Genomic DNA, 13094 nt, shown 5'->3' with positions numbered 1-13094 from the left:
TCATGTACAGTATAGAATATATTTTGGTAAAAAAAAAATAGTTTCATTTTGATCTTCTTCTCAACTTCTCAAAAACAATGCACTTGCAACACATCATCACGAGTAGGTTAAACACTCAGATAGTGCCGGTAGAGTCGTGAGGTGAGGTGCGAGTATTAAGAGTGCGTGCCTATAATAAATCACTGTTGATTAATCGGGGTTACTCAAACGCGTCTTAGGGTAATTTTTGGATATTAATTATAGAAATAGTATGTACTGGTGATCTTATTTATAAATCGAATCTGTATACTGAATTTCTTCATTTTATATAGCTGTCTACTTTTATAATCCAAATTTCATGCGGATAAAATCGCGGACTATCGTTAGTTAACAACGCAGTGAATATGTTCATTCGTCTATATTTATTATTATTATATTCATAGGTGGAGCCTAATTTTTATCGTCATGTTCGAAATGTTTTAACAAGATTGACTTTATGATATTTTTACAACGCTAATTGATATCATAGTCTCTATTTCTATTTTACATACCTAGTCAATTTTATCGCAGTTATCTATTAATATGCAATATTAGTTATCTTAAAATTACATTTAAAGTCTGTTTAATACCCAGTCTAACCACCATTTTCATATTAAATAATTATAGTGAATTCATCATTTTCCAAAAATAAAGTTACACACCCTTTTTAGGGGTCATCCATATATGACGTCACGACCCAGGGAGGAGGAGGGTCTTAATATACAAATAGATAAAAGAAAATAAATAAACATATTGTTTATTTTCAACACTACAGCATGCTATGACGCCCAATTGAATGACAGACATGTTGTAAAACAGTAATACTGTAGTGAAGCAATAAACATTCAGGCTTTGAGAAAAATATATTGTAACCTTTCCAAAAATCAACCCCTGAGCCCGCCTTTATTTTAAAATGTTAAATAATAAAATATAAAAAATGCAAAATATAAAATATAAAAGTTTCTCTAGGTTACGTGCTGAATGAGACGCTCGACATTCGGATGATTTGCGTGGTTACAAAACATATAAAATTAATTTAACATCTGACGAAAAAATAACATATTGCTAGGAATAGTATATTATTTAAAATTTGTTTGCTTTCCAATACAACATACTTGATAACATTATATGCATCGGATAATGGAATATATATATCGAGATTTATTTATATGTGTATTGATATTTATATTTGTGTGACAAAGTATCATACCTGACTAGTCAGTGTGTAAATATTATGATGAAAACTTGATACAATATAATATACATAAATTTTTAATTTCGAATACTATTCTCAAAACAATAACGTTTGCGTAAACAGTGAAAATTTACCCTCTAAGTCAGGGAGTTGTCCCGTTATTATTAAAATCATAATAATGTATAATAAACTACAAAAGTAAATGAAACGACATTAGAATTTTATTTAATTGAGACCCGCCGGCCGTAGATGTCCAACCTCGGTCTAAAAAGGCTAAATTAAGTGTGTATCGATATGTCAAGTTGCACACTGTGTGAATGCAAAATACTTTATTTGATGTAAAGTCAAATTTCGACACTGTATCATCGCATCATTCGGTTTCGCAAGAGTTCGGTCAAGACCTTGGACATTGCATTGAGGGGACTTACTCAGTTTTACAAGCCATTCAAATGTGCAAGGCACTCAAATTATTAACTATATAATTTATAACTCACTAAAGCCATATATTATTATTATTTTGTATGCAATTAAAAGTCAAATGTCATCAGTTGTTAATTGTTTATATTAGTATTACCACAGAGTCAACAAGGTAAATCAATATATTATTATTTTTCAATATTTTTTATTCAAAACATACACATGATTTAAAAATATATCATTATTTTTAATGAAACTACACAATTTAAAATCGTATCCGGAAATTTGTACGTAAACAGTTCACCGCAGGACACTTATTCGTGCGCCGCAGTACGTGAAACATGAGTTCGTGTAACATTTAATCAAATGACGAGTTCTTCGTTAAACATTTTACCGTGGAGTATATTTGTACGTATGCTACAACATGTGGCAAATTTTATGAGATGTCTTTACTAGGTTAGGTTAGGTTAAGGTTAATCTAATTGGAACACTACTATTTGCAAACTATCACCGAATTTTGTATGATACGTACAAATGTATTCCACGGTGAAATGTTCAATGAAGAACTCGTCATTTGATAAATTGTTATACGAACTCATGTTTCACGTACTGCGGCGCACAAATAAGTGTCGCACGATGAACTGCATAAGTACAATTTACATGTAACCATTTAAAACAGCTTCGAAAACATGTACATATTATGATTTGAGTACACACGGACTTAACTTAACTTTTACTTAGCTGGCGAGTCCAAGTCCTATAATTCGTCAAATTCAATCAACATGACCATCATTTAACATTTGAAATTTAATTAAGGTCACATTATGTACTAATTAATTTGATTCATATATTTTTTTGTACTTTTGACTATTGATTCTGTTTTTTAAGATTTTTAATATATACGTTCTTGAGACTATTCTAGCTTATGTGTTTTCAATATATTAAGTTTGTTTTCTTATTTTTCTTACATACACTTCATGCGAAGCTATTCTATACACGGAGCGATTATCGGCGGTTATCAATGATAGTTTATCATATTTATGTATGGAGGCGGTTAATTATTACAATAAATTAACTGTCTAAACTGTCAAAAAGCGCTATGTTTTAACAGCCCCTCTCGTGGATGTGCTAAATTTTAGAGCGAGATAGATAGTTTGTAACAATTATATTACCTCAATACATAAATATGATAAACTACCGTCAACAACCGCCTTGTGTACATAATATACCCCTTGAAATACTTACGATCCAACTCTTGAGCATTTATCATTTTTTCACACATCATTATAATCGTGGATAACTACCATTAAAGACAAATATATTATATACATACACGTGTTGTATTAAAACACTCGATAGTGATTCCATAGAGTTTTAATGTGGTTCAATTGAATGCCATAAATTTGGATGTTTAATTTTACGGTTTTTTATTCAAAATATATAGTTTTGAAAAAAATTCTAAAACATATTATATATTTGAAAAAATAGTATACTGTCAGTACGTATGATTTCTATTTATTTTTTTAACATTTTTCATTTAAATATTTTACATTTTAAGCTTGTCGAAGGCGTTTTTATATCAGTGCAGCCCTAGAAAATAAATATCAGAGCATAAATTCTGATATGTTTTCAATGCATTCATTACAATGCGAGAATACACGTGGCTTATTTAAGTATTAACCGTCTTAACCTTGTTTTAGCATCAATTTTATATACTTAGTCTCCATCTATATTTAATACCAGTTTTTGTAACATATTCAATTGCAAAGGTGCTGGATAGTTATTTAAAAAAAGTCTTTATATTTTTTTAAGATTAATTCGAGATCGATCTTTATTAGTGTAGTCATAGATATTGTTTAATAGTCATAATAAATGGTAATATGACATTATAGTTTTCTAATCTATAAAAAAGTCTTTCATGTTGTAATACGAATAGAGTACAGAGAAACTGGGTTATATTATATTAATATATCTCATGATAACTGAACTATCCGGCATTGGTTATGATAATTTATTTTGTAATGAATATTTCCTAAAATATAATTCAAATGTGGTCTTTGGATACTATGCTGCAACATTTTTTAACACAAAACCGAGGTTAAATATCTAAATTGATGCCACAATTATGAAATTGTAAGGAAAAAATTGTTTCATAAATTACTCGCCGAGTATATTAATTTTCTATACCTATTTATCGTAAGATAATCATTAAAAAAATAATAACACACTTATTCAATAAATTTAATTGAACTACAATCAACGTACTGAAATATGAACGTTATAAATATATTTTTTACTTGAATTCTTACTTCACTCTATTACACTTCAGTATTGAAGAATATACAAGGTTGCACTACTTCACTTCGGGAATCGCCACATCTTTCACCTTACGTCATGTGAGAAACGCAGTGCGTAGATCGCTTTTGTAGCAGCACTAAAATGTTTTGGAGGGTCTGTGACGGAATCCTCCAGACTGAGCAATGCCAGTTCAGTCAGTTACTAAGGACCGACGTATCACTGACGAATTGAGAGTTATTTTTTTACCGTCAACTAAATGAAAATTTTAATTTGTCTGTGAAAACAAATTATTTCATGCATCATTTCGTTTTTATAATTAGTAACCTTTGTTGAAGATGCTAATTAGGATTGCAATAACTGTGTTTTACCAAATTGTGTCTGATATCAATATGCATCTTAATTGAGGATAAGTTTAGATGAACGCTGTTTTATATGTTGGCATTTTCTTCAAAAATTCCTATTATTTTCGTTATAATTTTTTAATTAGTTTTTTCACGTTATACAAATATGTGTTTTTTAACACTACAATAGGTTACGACACCCAATGACAGTTGTATAGTAAAACAGTAGTGTAATTAGTGATATAATTGAAACAATCACAAACACCCAGGTCTTGAGAAAATCATATAAATATTTTGACCTGACCGGGAATCGAACCCGGATAAAACGCCTGTGCCTTACGTACTAGTATTATTTTATTTTCTTTTAATAACGTATAATTGTTTTTATTTGTGTTATTTTTTAACAATTTAAGTACGTACGTGATTTGTAATGTTCGTTTAAGTTAACAAATGATTTTGAAAACTGAAAAAAATTAGTGTTCTTACAATATAAATTTCTCAATTTGAATATGCTAGCAATTTTGTAGATATTTATTTAGAAAGATCACACAAGGATGTCTCCTAATATTATATGTATAATATGTGAAATATGTTTAACATAATCTTGGTATATTAAACATAATACGTGAAGCAGTTTAAAATATTTTTTTTAACATAAAGAATATCTAATTGATATATTTTTAGTGGGAATATTACTAAAATCAAATATTTTTTTATATTAATCCGAAGCTTAACAAAAATATCTGTCTGAAAATGGTGCGAAGTGTTTCGCTTAGTGAAAGTTGTCCCCAGAACAAGTTCGCAGAAGTTAGCATTGATCCAAAGCGGTGGGTCACTCCAATGGACTTTAACTAGAACGCTTATCACATAGTTTATACAAATTGAAAATAAAATAACAAATCTTTTGTTTCATTATAAGTATTATTTTTTAATGATCTAGCATATTTTAAAGCAGGACTGTTACAAACGGCGTTAAATAATATAATGGATGGTTTATCCAGTCAAATTTGCATCTAAAGCACCAAAATTTATTTTTAGCGTAATAAAGTACTTATTATGATTAAAAATATACATATTTATAAAAATCTACCTACTACAAACCACACCCGATGATTATAAAAGTAAAGAAGATAATAATAAATTATAATACTTGTTTAACTGGTTTTAATAAATATTTTATTAATAATATTAATATTATATTATTTAACAAAATATCATTGTAAACATAATTTTACGCGTCTTTCCAGGATAAGCGTAGTCAAAAAAATTATATAAACTGCTATTGTTTCAAAGCTTATTTTTGGCTCCTTAATATGAGTATTTTTTTCTGACATCGATAATCTAATAAATATTATTAAGTATAGATAGGTACATGATAATAATTGTATGTTTTATATTAAGCAATTAAATATTCAAAATATGACAAAGAATGGGAAAGATAGTACATATAAATATTTCAAATTATATTTTTGCTATAACAACTTCCATAAATACGGTTAATATTATATAATCTACTTATACATTTTATTGTAATAAATAATATATGACGTGGTAGATCATTAATACAATATTTCAAATAGAATAATATTATAAAAGTAAATAAATTCTGAAATATGTGTTAATTTACCTAAATACTATATTTAACTAGTAAAATTCCAATTTACAACAGAATACTATTACTATAACCATAAAAAAATAGTTTTCAAGGCAAAAGCTATTTCGGTGGTATTGTGACTGTACATATTATAAACATCAAATATTTATTATTTAGGTTCTTGTCTATTTAGTGGAAGCCAGCGGCAAACAAATTTTGAAAATAGCCGATATACTTGATTGTAGTTTATTAGGTTAGGTTAACATTCTTGAATTCATGAATTTTGCCGAAATCGGCTATGAAAATTGCATGTTTCCGCCTGGTTTTCAATAAACAGACTTGTGCCAATATTTATCAAGTCTAGTAATTATTTGAAATGTGTTATCAGTGGATGATCTGAAAGACGGTTTTGTAATTAACTATAAATGTGTTAGATTTATAATTAATTGCCATAATCAATAGGTTTTCGTAAGCCCAAAAAAATCTTGAAAGAGATGAATTAATGTTAGGTACCTACCATAACGAACATTAATATTATTAATGGACCACTACTATATTATGTGAATTTTAAAATATTTGTATTTCATAATAAATGATTAACTGCTTTTTAAGTAAATCTTTACTAGAATACGCATGCTAATTTGTTTTTTTAATTTAAAAATTGTATTTAAGCTACAAAATGTATTAAATAATTAAATAATATTATTTTAAATCAAAGAAATTTATAATACCTCACTCATGTTTTTATTTGCGAGGGCATTATGGTGCTTATTTTTTAATTTATAACAAGGCTAACTTCTTGTTAGTCCAGTTAAAAAACTGTATTTTATTTAGCATAGTGAATGGTCCAGTTTTGAAAAAAAAACGTTGGCGGTTGACCAATAAAAAATATGACGTCATTATTAGAAATAAATCACAATAAACTATTCTAGTGTCAATACAAATTTATTTTAATCAAGTGCCATTTTTTAAGAATGTAGTTATTTGTGCATTACAGAAATATGAAATATTTTTGAATAAATTATCAATCGATGCAACGGGTATGTTGAAATTATATCTTACTACCTACGTTACTTATATCAAACTCCCAAATAAAGTTTAGTGGCAGTATATTACTAAATTTTGCATTAAAATTATTTACATAACATGCCATAACAAAGTTTATCGTGCAAAAGACAATTGAATTGTATGAGTGTATAAGATATTGTTTGTATTGTAATTGCGAATAGCCAATAAACTTTGATTGGTAGTAGGCAAAATTAACGTATACCCATGAGCTGCCCAAAACGATTCTATATTTAATCGTACAAGTCATTCCCATATTGATAGTCAAATTACATTACATAAATCAATTACTTTACTATAAATTAAACACATGAACATGTGTATATCTGTTATAAGAAATCAGATAGCAAAGTTGTACATAGTATCTCTGTCTTTTGACGTATTTTACATTGTATCTAAATGTATTTTATGTATATTACATTCATAAATCATTAAATCACTTGTTTAATTACGAATTCATAACACTGTGATTTAATAACTTGTTTTATTCTTAATTGATATTATTATAATCAGAATACAACAAATTAAAAATATAAGCCGTTAAAATGGTACCTATGCATATAAAATGTTCCATCGTGTTGACAACTGCTGATATTATATACCACATTACTGCGGTAAATTATACTGGCCGCCGCGCGAGAGAAATGTCAAAGCGGGACAGCATGGCGCATATTATTACTACAGCTAAATGTTATCCTAATTCGGATCAAGTATAGTTTGATTTAATTAGTTATATAATTTCTTATTTATAGTCAAAATAAGTTAAAAACTAAATACTTACTTTAGTCATGTATATTAAATTAAAATATTATATTATCATTTTTGCTAACCATATAAAGTTGAAAAAATAATAATTTCTGGAATTTTTGATATTCTTACATACATACATTTTTAGGGATAGGATACCTACCCGAAGCAGTGGTTGCATTTACTCTTTGAATTTCTAATCCGCTATTTCAAATATTCGACCGGATGACACACGTCAGATTTTCCCGCTATATGATGCTTAATTTTTGCTTATATTTTCAGTGCATAGGGTCGCTATGATGGTTGTAACGTGTTAAACTCTTTTCATTTTATTTTACTAATAAAATGTTTTTTTATCTCTTCTGAAATTTGAATTTTGTCACATCGGTGGTTTTAACAGCACAATGAATGTATGTATTATTAAACATCCTTATTACATAATTCGTCATGACTCATAAGGTAACTAAAACCTGAATGAAAGGTGCGCGGATATTTGAAGTCAGATATTTATATCAGTTAATAATAAATACTTCCTTAAGCCAAATGAAATTGAAATTTATATTTTTCGTAAATAACATAGATGTATGACATAATAATAGTTATACACTTTGTGATAAACAGTGTGTGCTTTAGGCGCTCATTGTATTCAAGACAAATTGTGGGTAATTATAATATTCTAGCTCATAATAATATATTATTCATTCATTCATACTGTGTATTGACTCAAATAAGTATAGTAATTTTGTTCTCCTTTTAATTTTATAGTATTATCTTATCAATAATTGACAGATTTATTTGTATATACTTTATACAATTAATTAAATATCTTTATAATGTATAATTGCATAGATTGCTCTTTTTTAATTTGATTATTGATCTCCAATAGAAAATTATATTCAATCATGTTAGAAACAATTTATTCTCCCAAATAGAGCTAAAATAGTGAAATTAAAGCTAAAGAATATTAGTATAACTGATGTTTAATTCATTTTGAATTGCATATTCTTTTTTATCACACTATTTTGTTGTGCGCTGGGATTTATAAAACATAAGCTTAGACATCCCTCAGAATTAAAAGCGCACAACAGTTATTATTTATAATATTTATATAAACAATCACAAAAATTTACAAATGTACATAGAACGTCAGAAGTTGACGCTATTATATTTATCTACAATTTATAAAAATGCAATACTACTAATATCTAAAATATATTAATTCTTATAAAAGGACCCATTCAAGCGGATTAATAAATTCATATGTGTTGTAATACAAAAATTTCTTTAGTATAGTAGGCTTTCACATTTATAGGTATTGGCTTCTCATCTGGGCACCCCGATGGGTTTTATTCTTAATTTTCTTTCTTTTATAACAAAAAAAAAATCCCACCAATATTTATGACACATAAATATCTTATACAATATTTTTTTTATTACAAATTTAGTAAAGTTTTATTTTTTATAATCAAACGGTTTTGATGTTACATGATAAAACTTTTCAAATATACATAACGCACTCGCAATAATTCATAACGAGTGAGTAAATTAGTTAGACAGCAGTGATGGAATGATGAGGTGAGCTGCGAAGAAAGGGCGAATGCCAATATTTAACCGTTGTTGATCGCGTGGGGTTAATTGAATGTGATAATGGCGTACGTGTCTAAAGGTTAGTACCTTTATTATTATGGATATTCATAAAATTATAACGGTTGAACTCATTTATAAATTACATTCAAATTGAATCAGTACAATTATTAATCTGACAACATTTCTATACGTATTTTACACAAAAAGAAGTTACTCATTATCGCTTGTTAATACGGCCAATATTTTCATTGATTTTTCTCTATGCCATGACAGTATGATTAAGTATTTGACATTTATCCAATGCTTAATGAAATGGAGTCCTTTGATTATATTATATTAATATGAGCTTTGTCAATTAAATCGTAAGTTATTCAAGTACCTAATTACATGCTGCTAAATATTTTTTAGTTGAAATATTACATTGAAAGTCCGTTTAATATTACCTGTAGTTTTAAGTATTTCTGACCTATCGTTTTTTAAGTCGTGTGCGATAGGTAGTAATGAATAAATACGATGTTGAAATCTAAAATGACGTGTAATTCGTAATCAAATAATTGAATCCAAATTTCTATTTCTAAACTAGGCTTTTAGGCAACGTAATACATAACAGTATAGCAAACGTCTAGCGGTATTTTATGTTATTCTAATTGGGGATAAACTATACGATACGAACCGAACAAAATGACGCAATGCTATCAATAAACTTTATCTAATACTTGATATAATACATCATGAGCGACGAGCACCTTAAAAAAAGTAAAGCCCATTGTTATATCACGAAAGAGTTCGATGGCCTGCCGGGAGACCAGAAAGCGTGAGCTGACGAAGGCGAAAGTCAGATCTTCACCGTGTTGCATGTTGAGCACACACTGCAGGCGAGCGAATAATTTATTTACGAAGCCCATTTCTTTTTCGACTGATTAACATGTCGGCGGTATTTGGTAACCGAAGAGACGGAACATTTTTTCTCTTGTGTTGCACGAACCGGCTCTTAGATAACGGGGCAATAGAGATGAGCCTAATAATTGCTGATAACCTTTGCTCGATTTTCTTGTTCAAATAAATTTGAATATATATTATCAATATTATATAATAAAAGTGTTTTGTGATTTAGTTCCGTTTATTCGCCTTTAATTCAAAAATTAATGAGTCGATATCCATCCAAGTCGTATCTTCTTTTGGTGTTCGAAACATGGTGTCACAAAACAACTTTCTTTTAAAAAACTAACCTTTTCATAAACATACATAATTTTTTTTAAGCATACGCTTTTGTTTCTTAAGAAAACAATTTTTAGAGATATAGAATATTTAATAACATGTTTAAAGTTAATTATTTCAAAAAGATCACAAACCATTCCGTCAATGGTTGTGTCTGGGTGATTAATAATAAAAAGGTTAATTAATTTTTAATTCAACGAATAATTAACAAGTTTTAAGAATGTAACATTTTAATTATTGAATATACATAATTTTGAAAACACTTCTGAGAAATCATAATATAACCAATAGAAAAAATCTTTTTGAATCGAACTTGCATCCCTCGGGTTTCGCGCCCATGCACATATACCACTAGGTACCTACCATACTTAATTACGACAGATTTTAACAAACAGCTCTTATAAAACTCTCTGAAGCGCTTTCCAAATTGAGCTACTATTGGCTATCGGCTTTTGTATTTTAAATCAAAGTAGGTATTACTTTAATTACTAACCGACGTCACGGATCACTTCAAGATATTTTAGTGTTGTAGCTTCCTTGAACTTGCTTGCAGATGCATGTTCGATTTCTGCGGGGTGTATTACTTTTATCAAAAAGATTTTTTCTATTGGTTATAATGTATTTTCTCAGAAGTGTTTTCAAAATTATGTATGCTCAATAATTAGAATATTACATTCTTAAATCTTGCGAATTATTCGTTGAATAAAAAAAATAATTAACCTTTTTATTATTAGGTAATGCCATCACACAGACACGATCATTGACGGAATGGTTTGTGATCTTTTTGAAATAATTAACTTAAAACGTGTTATTACATATTCGATATAAAAAATATTTTTTAAAGAAACAAAAGCGTACGCCTGTCAAATATAAAATACCATAAACCAATTTTGTACCAAAGTATCTATTTTGAACGTACAGTCCCACAAACTTATCTGAAGAACGGTCAACAATGAAACTAATAGTGATGCCATATTGAATACGTCATTCCAATGTCAGATTCTGTCCAGTTACAAGTCTTGATTGGGTAGTTTTTGACGGTGGCTCCCCATCAATTCTTCAGATAAGTTTATGGCACTGTATCATAAATTAACCAAAGATAACAAATATTGTATTTGAATATTTTGAAAAAACGGTGTAATACGGGTTTACAATCTGTTTATTCCAACAACAAAATATGTCTACTATCTCTATATCGATTTGAAGATAAAAGGCATGAGTTAGCATTCCACTTGCTTCAAGGTTTTTTTTAAATAATTTTCCTTAATAGGTATATTTCTGAAGTATTTCCAAGTAGCATACATATTTTAATAAAAATACTTTGCATTTTTAATATTATATACTTACTTAATATATTCAACCTTTCATAATAAATGAAATTTAAAAATATGGTTATTTGAATTTCGGCACAACAAATTTCCCGTTTGGACATAGGTATTCAATTTTTAATGGAACGAACTTTTGTTTCATTCTATTTTACATTTTCGGTAGTATTGATAACCCTTAAAAACTGTGGAAACTACCTGTTCCGATACTAGGGTTCATAAATATATTGTTAACAGTTCCAACTTCAATCGCGTGTCAATCGCTTTTAATAATAATCACCATGGAAAGAAGTTCCAATAATTAAACACTAACTTAGTCAATTATGTAATATGACATTATTATATTACTAATATACATTTTTGTTATATTTCTCGTTTATATCATAGATTTTCGATATTTCTCGATAGTTTATCACTTGGTATTTATCATGTATGAGTGATAAACTTATTTTAATATCATCATTATCACCAAGGAAACAATGCATCTTTTGGAAAACGAATATTAATCTTTTATTTATTTCGTCATTTAGGTATATTCAATAATATTCAACTATATATTTTTTAAAGAAAATAAAAAGAAAAACTTTAAACCAAATATTCTGATATATTGTTTGAAAAACAACTTTTCGTTAATTCTACGATAATTGAGTTATTTGTGTTATCACGCTTTGAATTTATTATGTATTTGCAAGTAAACGACAATTCAATTAAGTATCTAATACATGCAAAATAATACAAAACAATACAAAGTATCATATAATATATTATATTACCTGTAACTTATATATATATATATAATAAAGTTTTATTTTTATTTTACTATATATGATAATTGGTTTCAAATATTAATTTGGTGAAAACATGTCAATTTTAAATAATAATCCAGTATTCGTTCTACACACTTTGTTGTCATAAAATTATATTTTACACATTCAGAACAGTTCATTGTGCAAAAGTAACCACACAACAGGCATATGTGGTTAAGCCAACGATGTCTACTATACGATTTATGCATGATAAGCTTAACATAATTACTTAATGTGTATAAATCATTATATTATACTACAAACATAATAACAGACAGATTCCGTTGCACAATTTATAATAGTTTAGTGACCTCATGTCATAATATCATGTCGATTCGTGATAACAAAAATCTCCAAAAAGTTCATTTATATTTTCGGCAAAGCTAATAAAGTATTGTGTCATTTTTAAATAGAGATTTATGACTTCCTAAATCCACAATAATTTATACATGATTTCATAATGTAATACATCCTATTTATATT

At 27.9% G+C, this 13094-nt stretch overlaps 1 protein-coding gene across 3 annotated transcripts in view; it reads left to right on the top strand.

Annotated features, from left to right (window-relative positions):
• LOC147065567 (uncharacterized) overlaps nucleotides 1–13094 on the top strand; it is a 97748-nt gene that overhangs the window by 55394 nt on the left and 29260 nt on the right. The window lies entirely within an intron of this gene.

Source organism: Rhyacophila brunnea, unplaced genomic scaffold, assembly GCF_057557595.1.
Source record: "Rhyacophila brunnea isolate RB1 unplaced genomic scaffold, BYU_Rbru_1.0 scaffold_6, whole genome shotgun sequence".
Taxonomy (NCBI): Eukaryota; Metazoa; Arthropoda; class Insecta; order Trichoptera; family Rhyacophilidae; genus Rhyacophila; species Rhyacophila brunnea.
The sequence above is the reverse complement of the archived record's forward strand: the minus strand, read 5'-3'. Positions and strand labels throughout refer to the sequence as shown.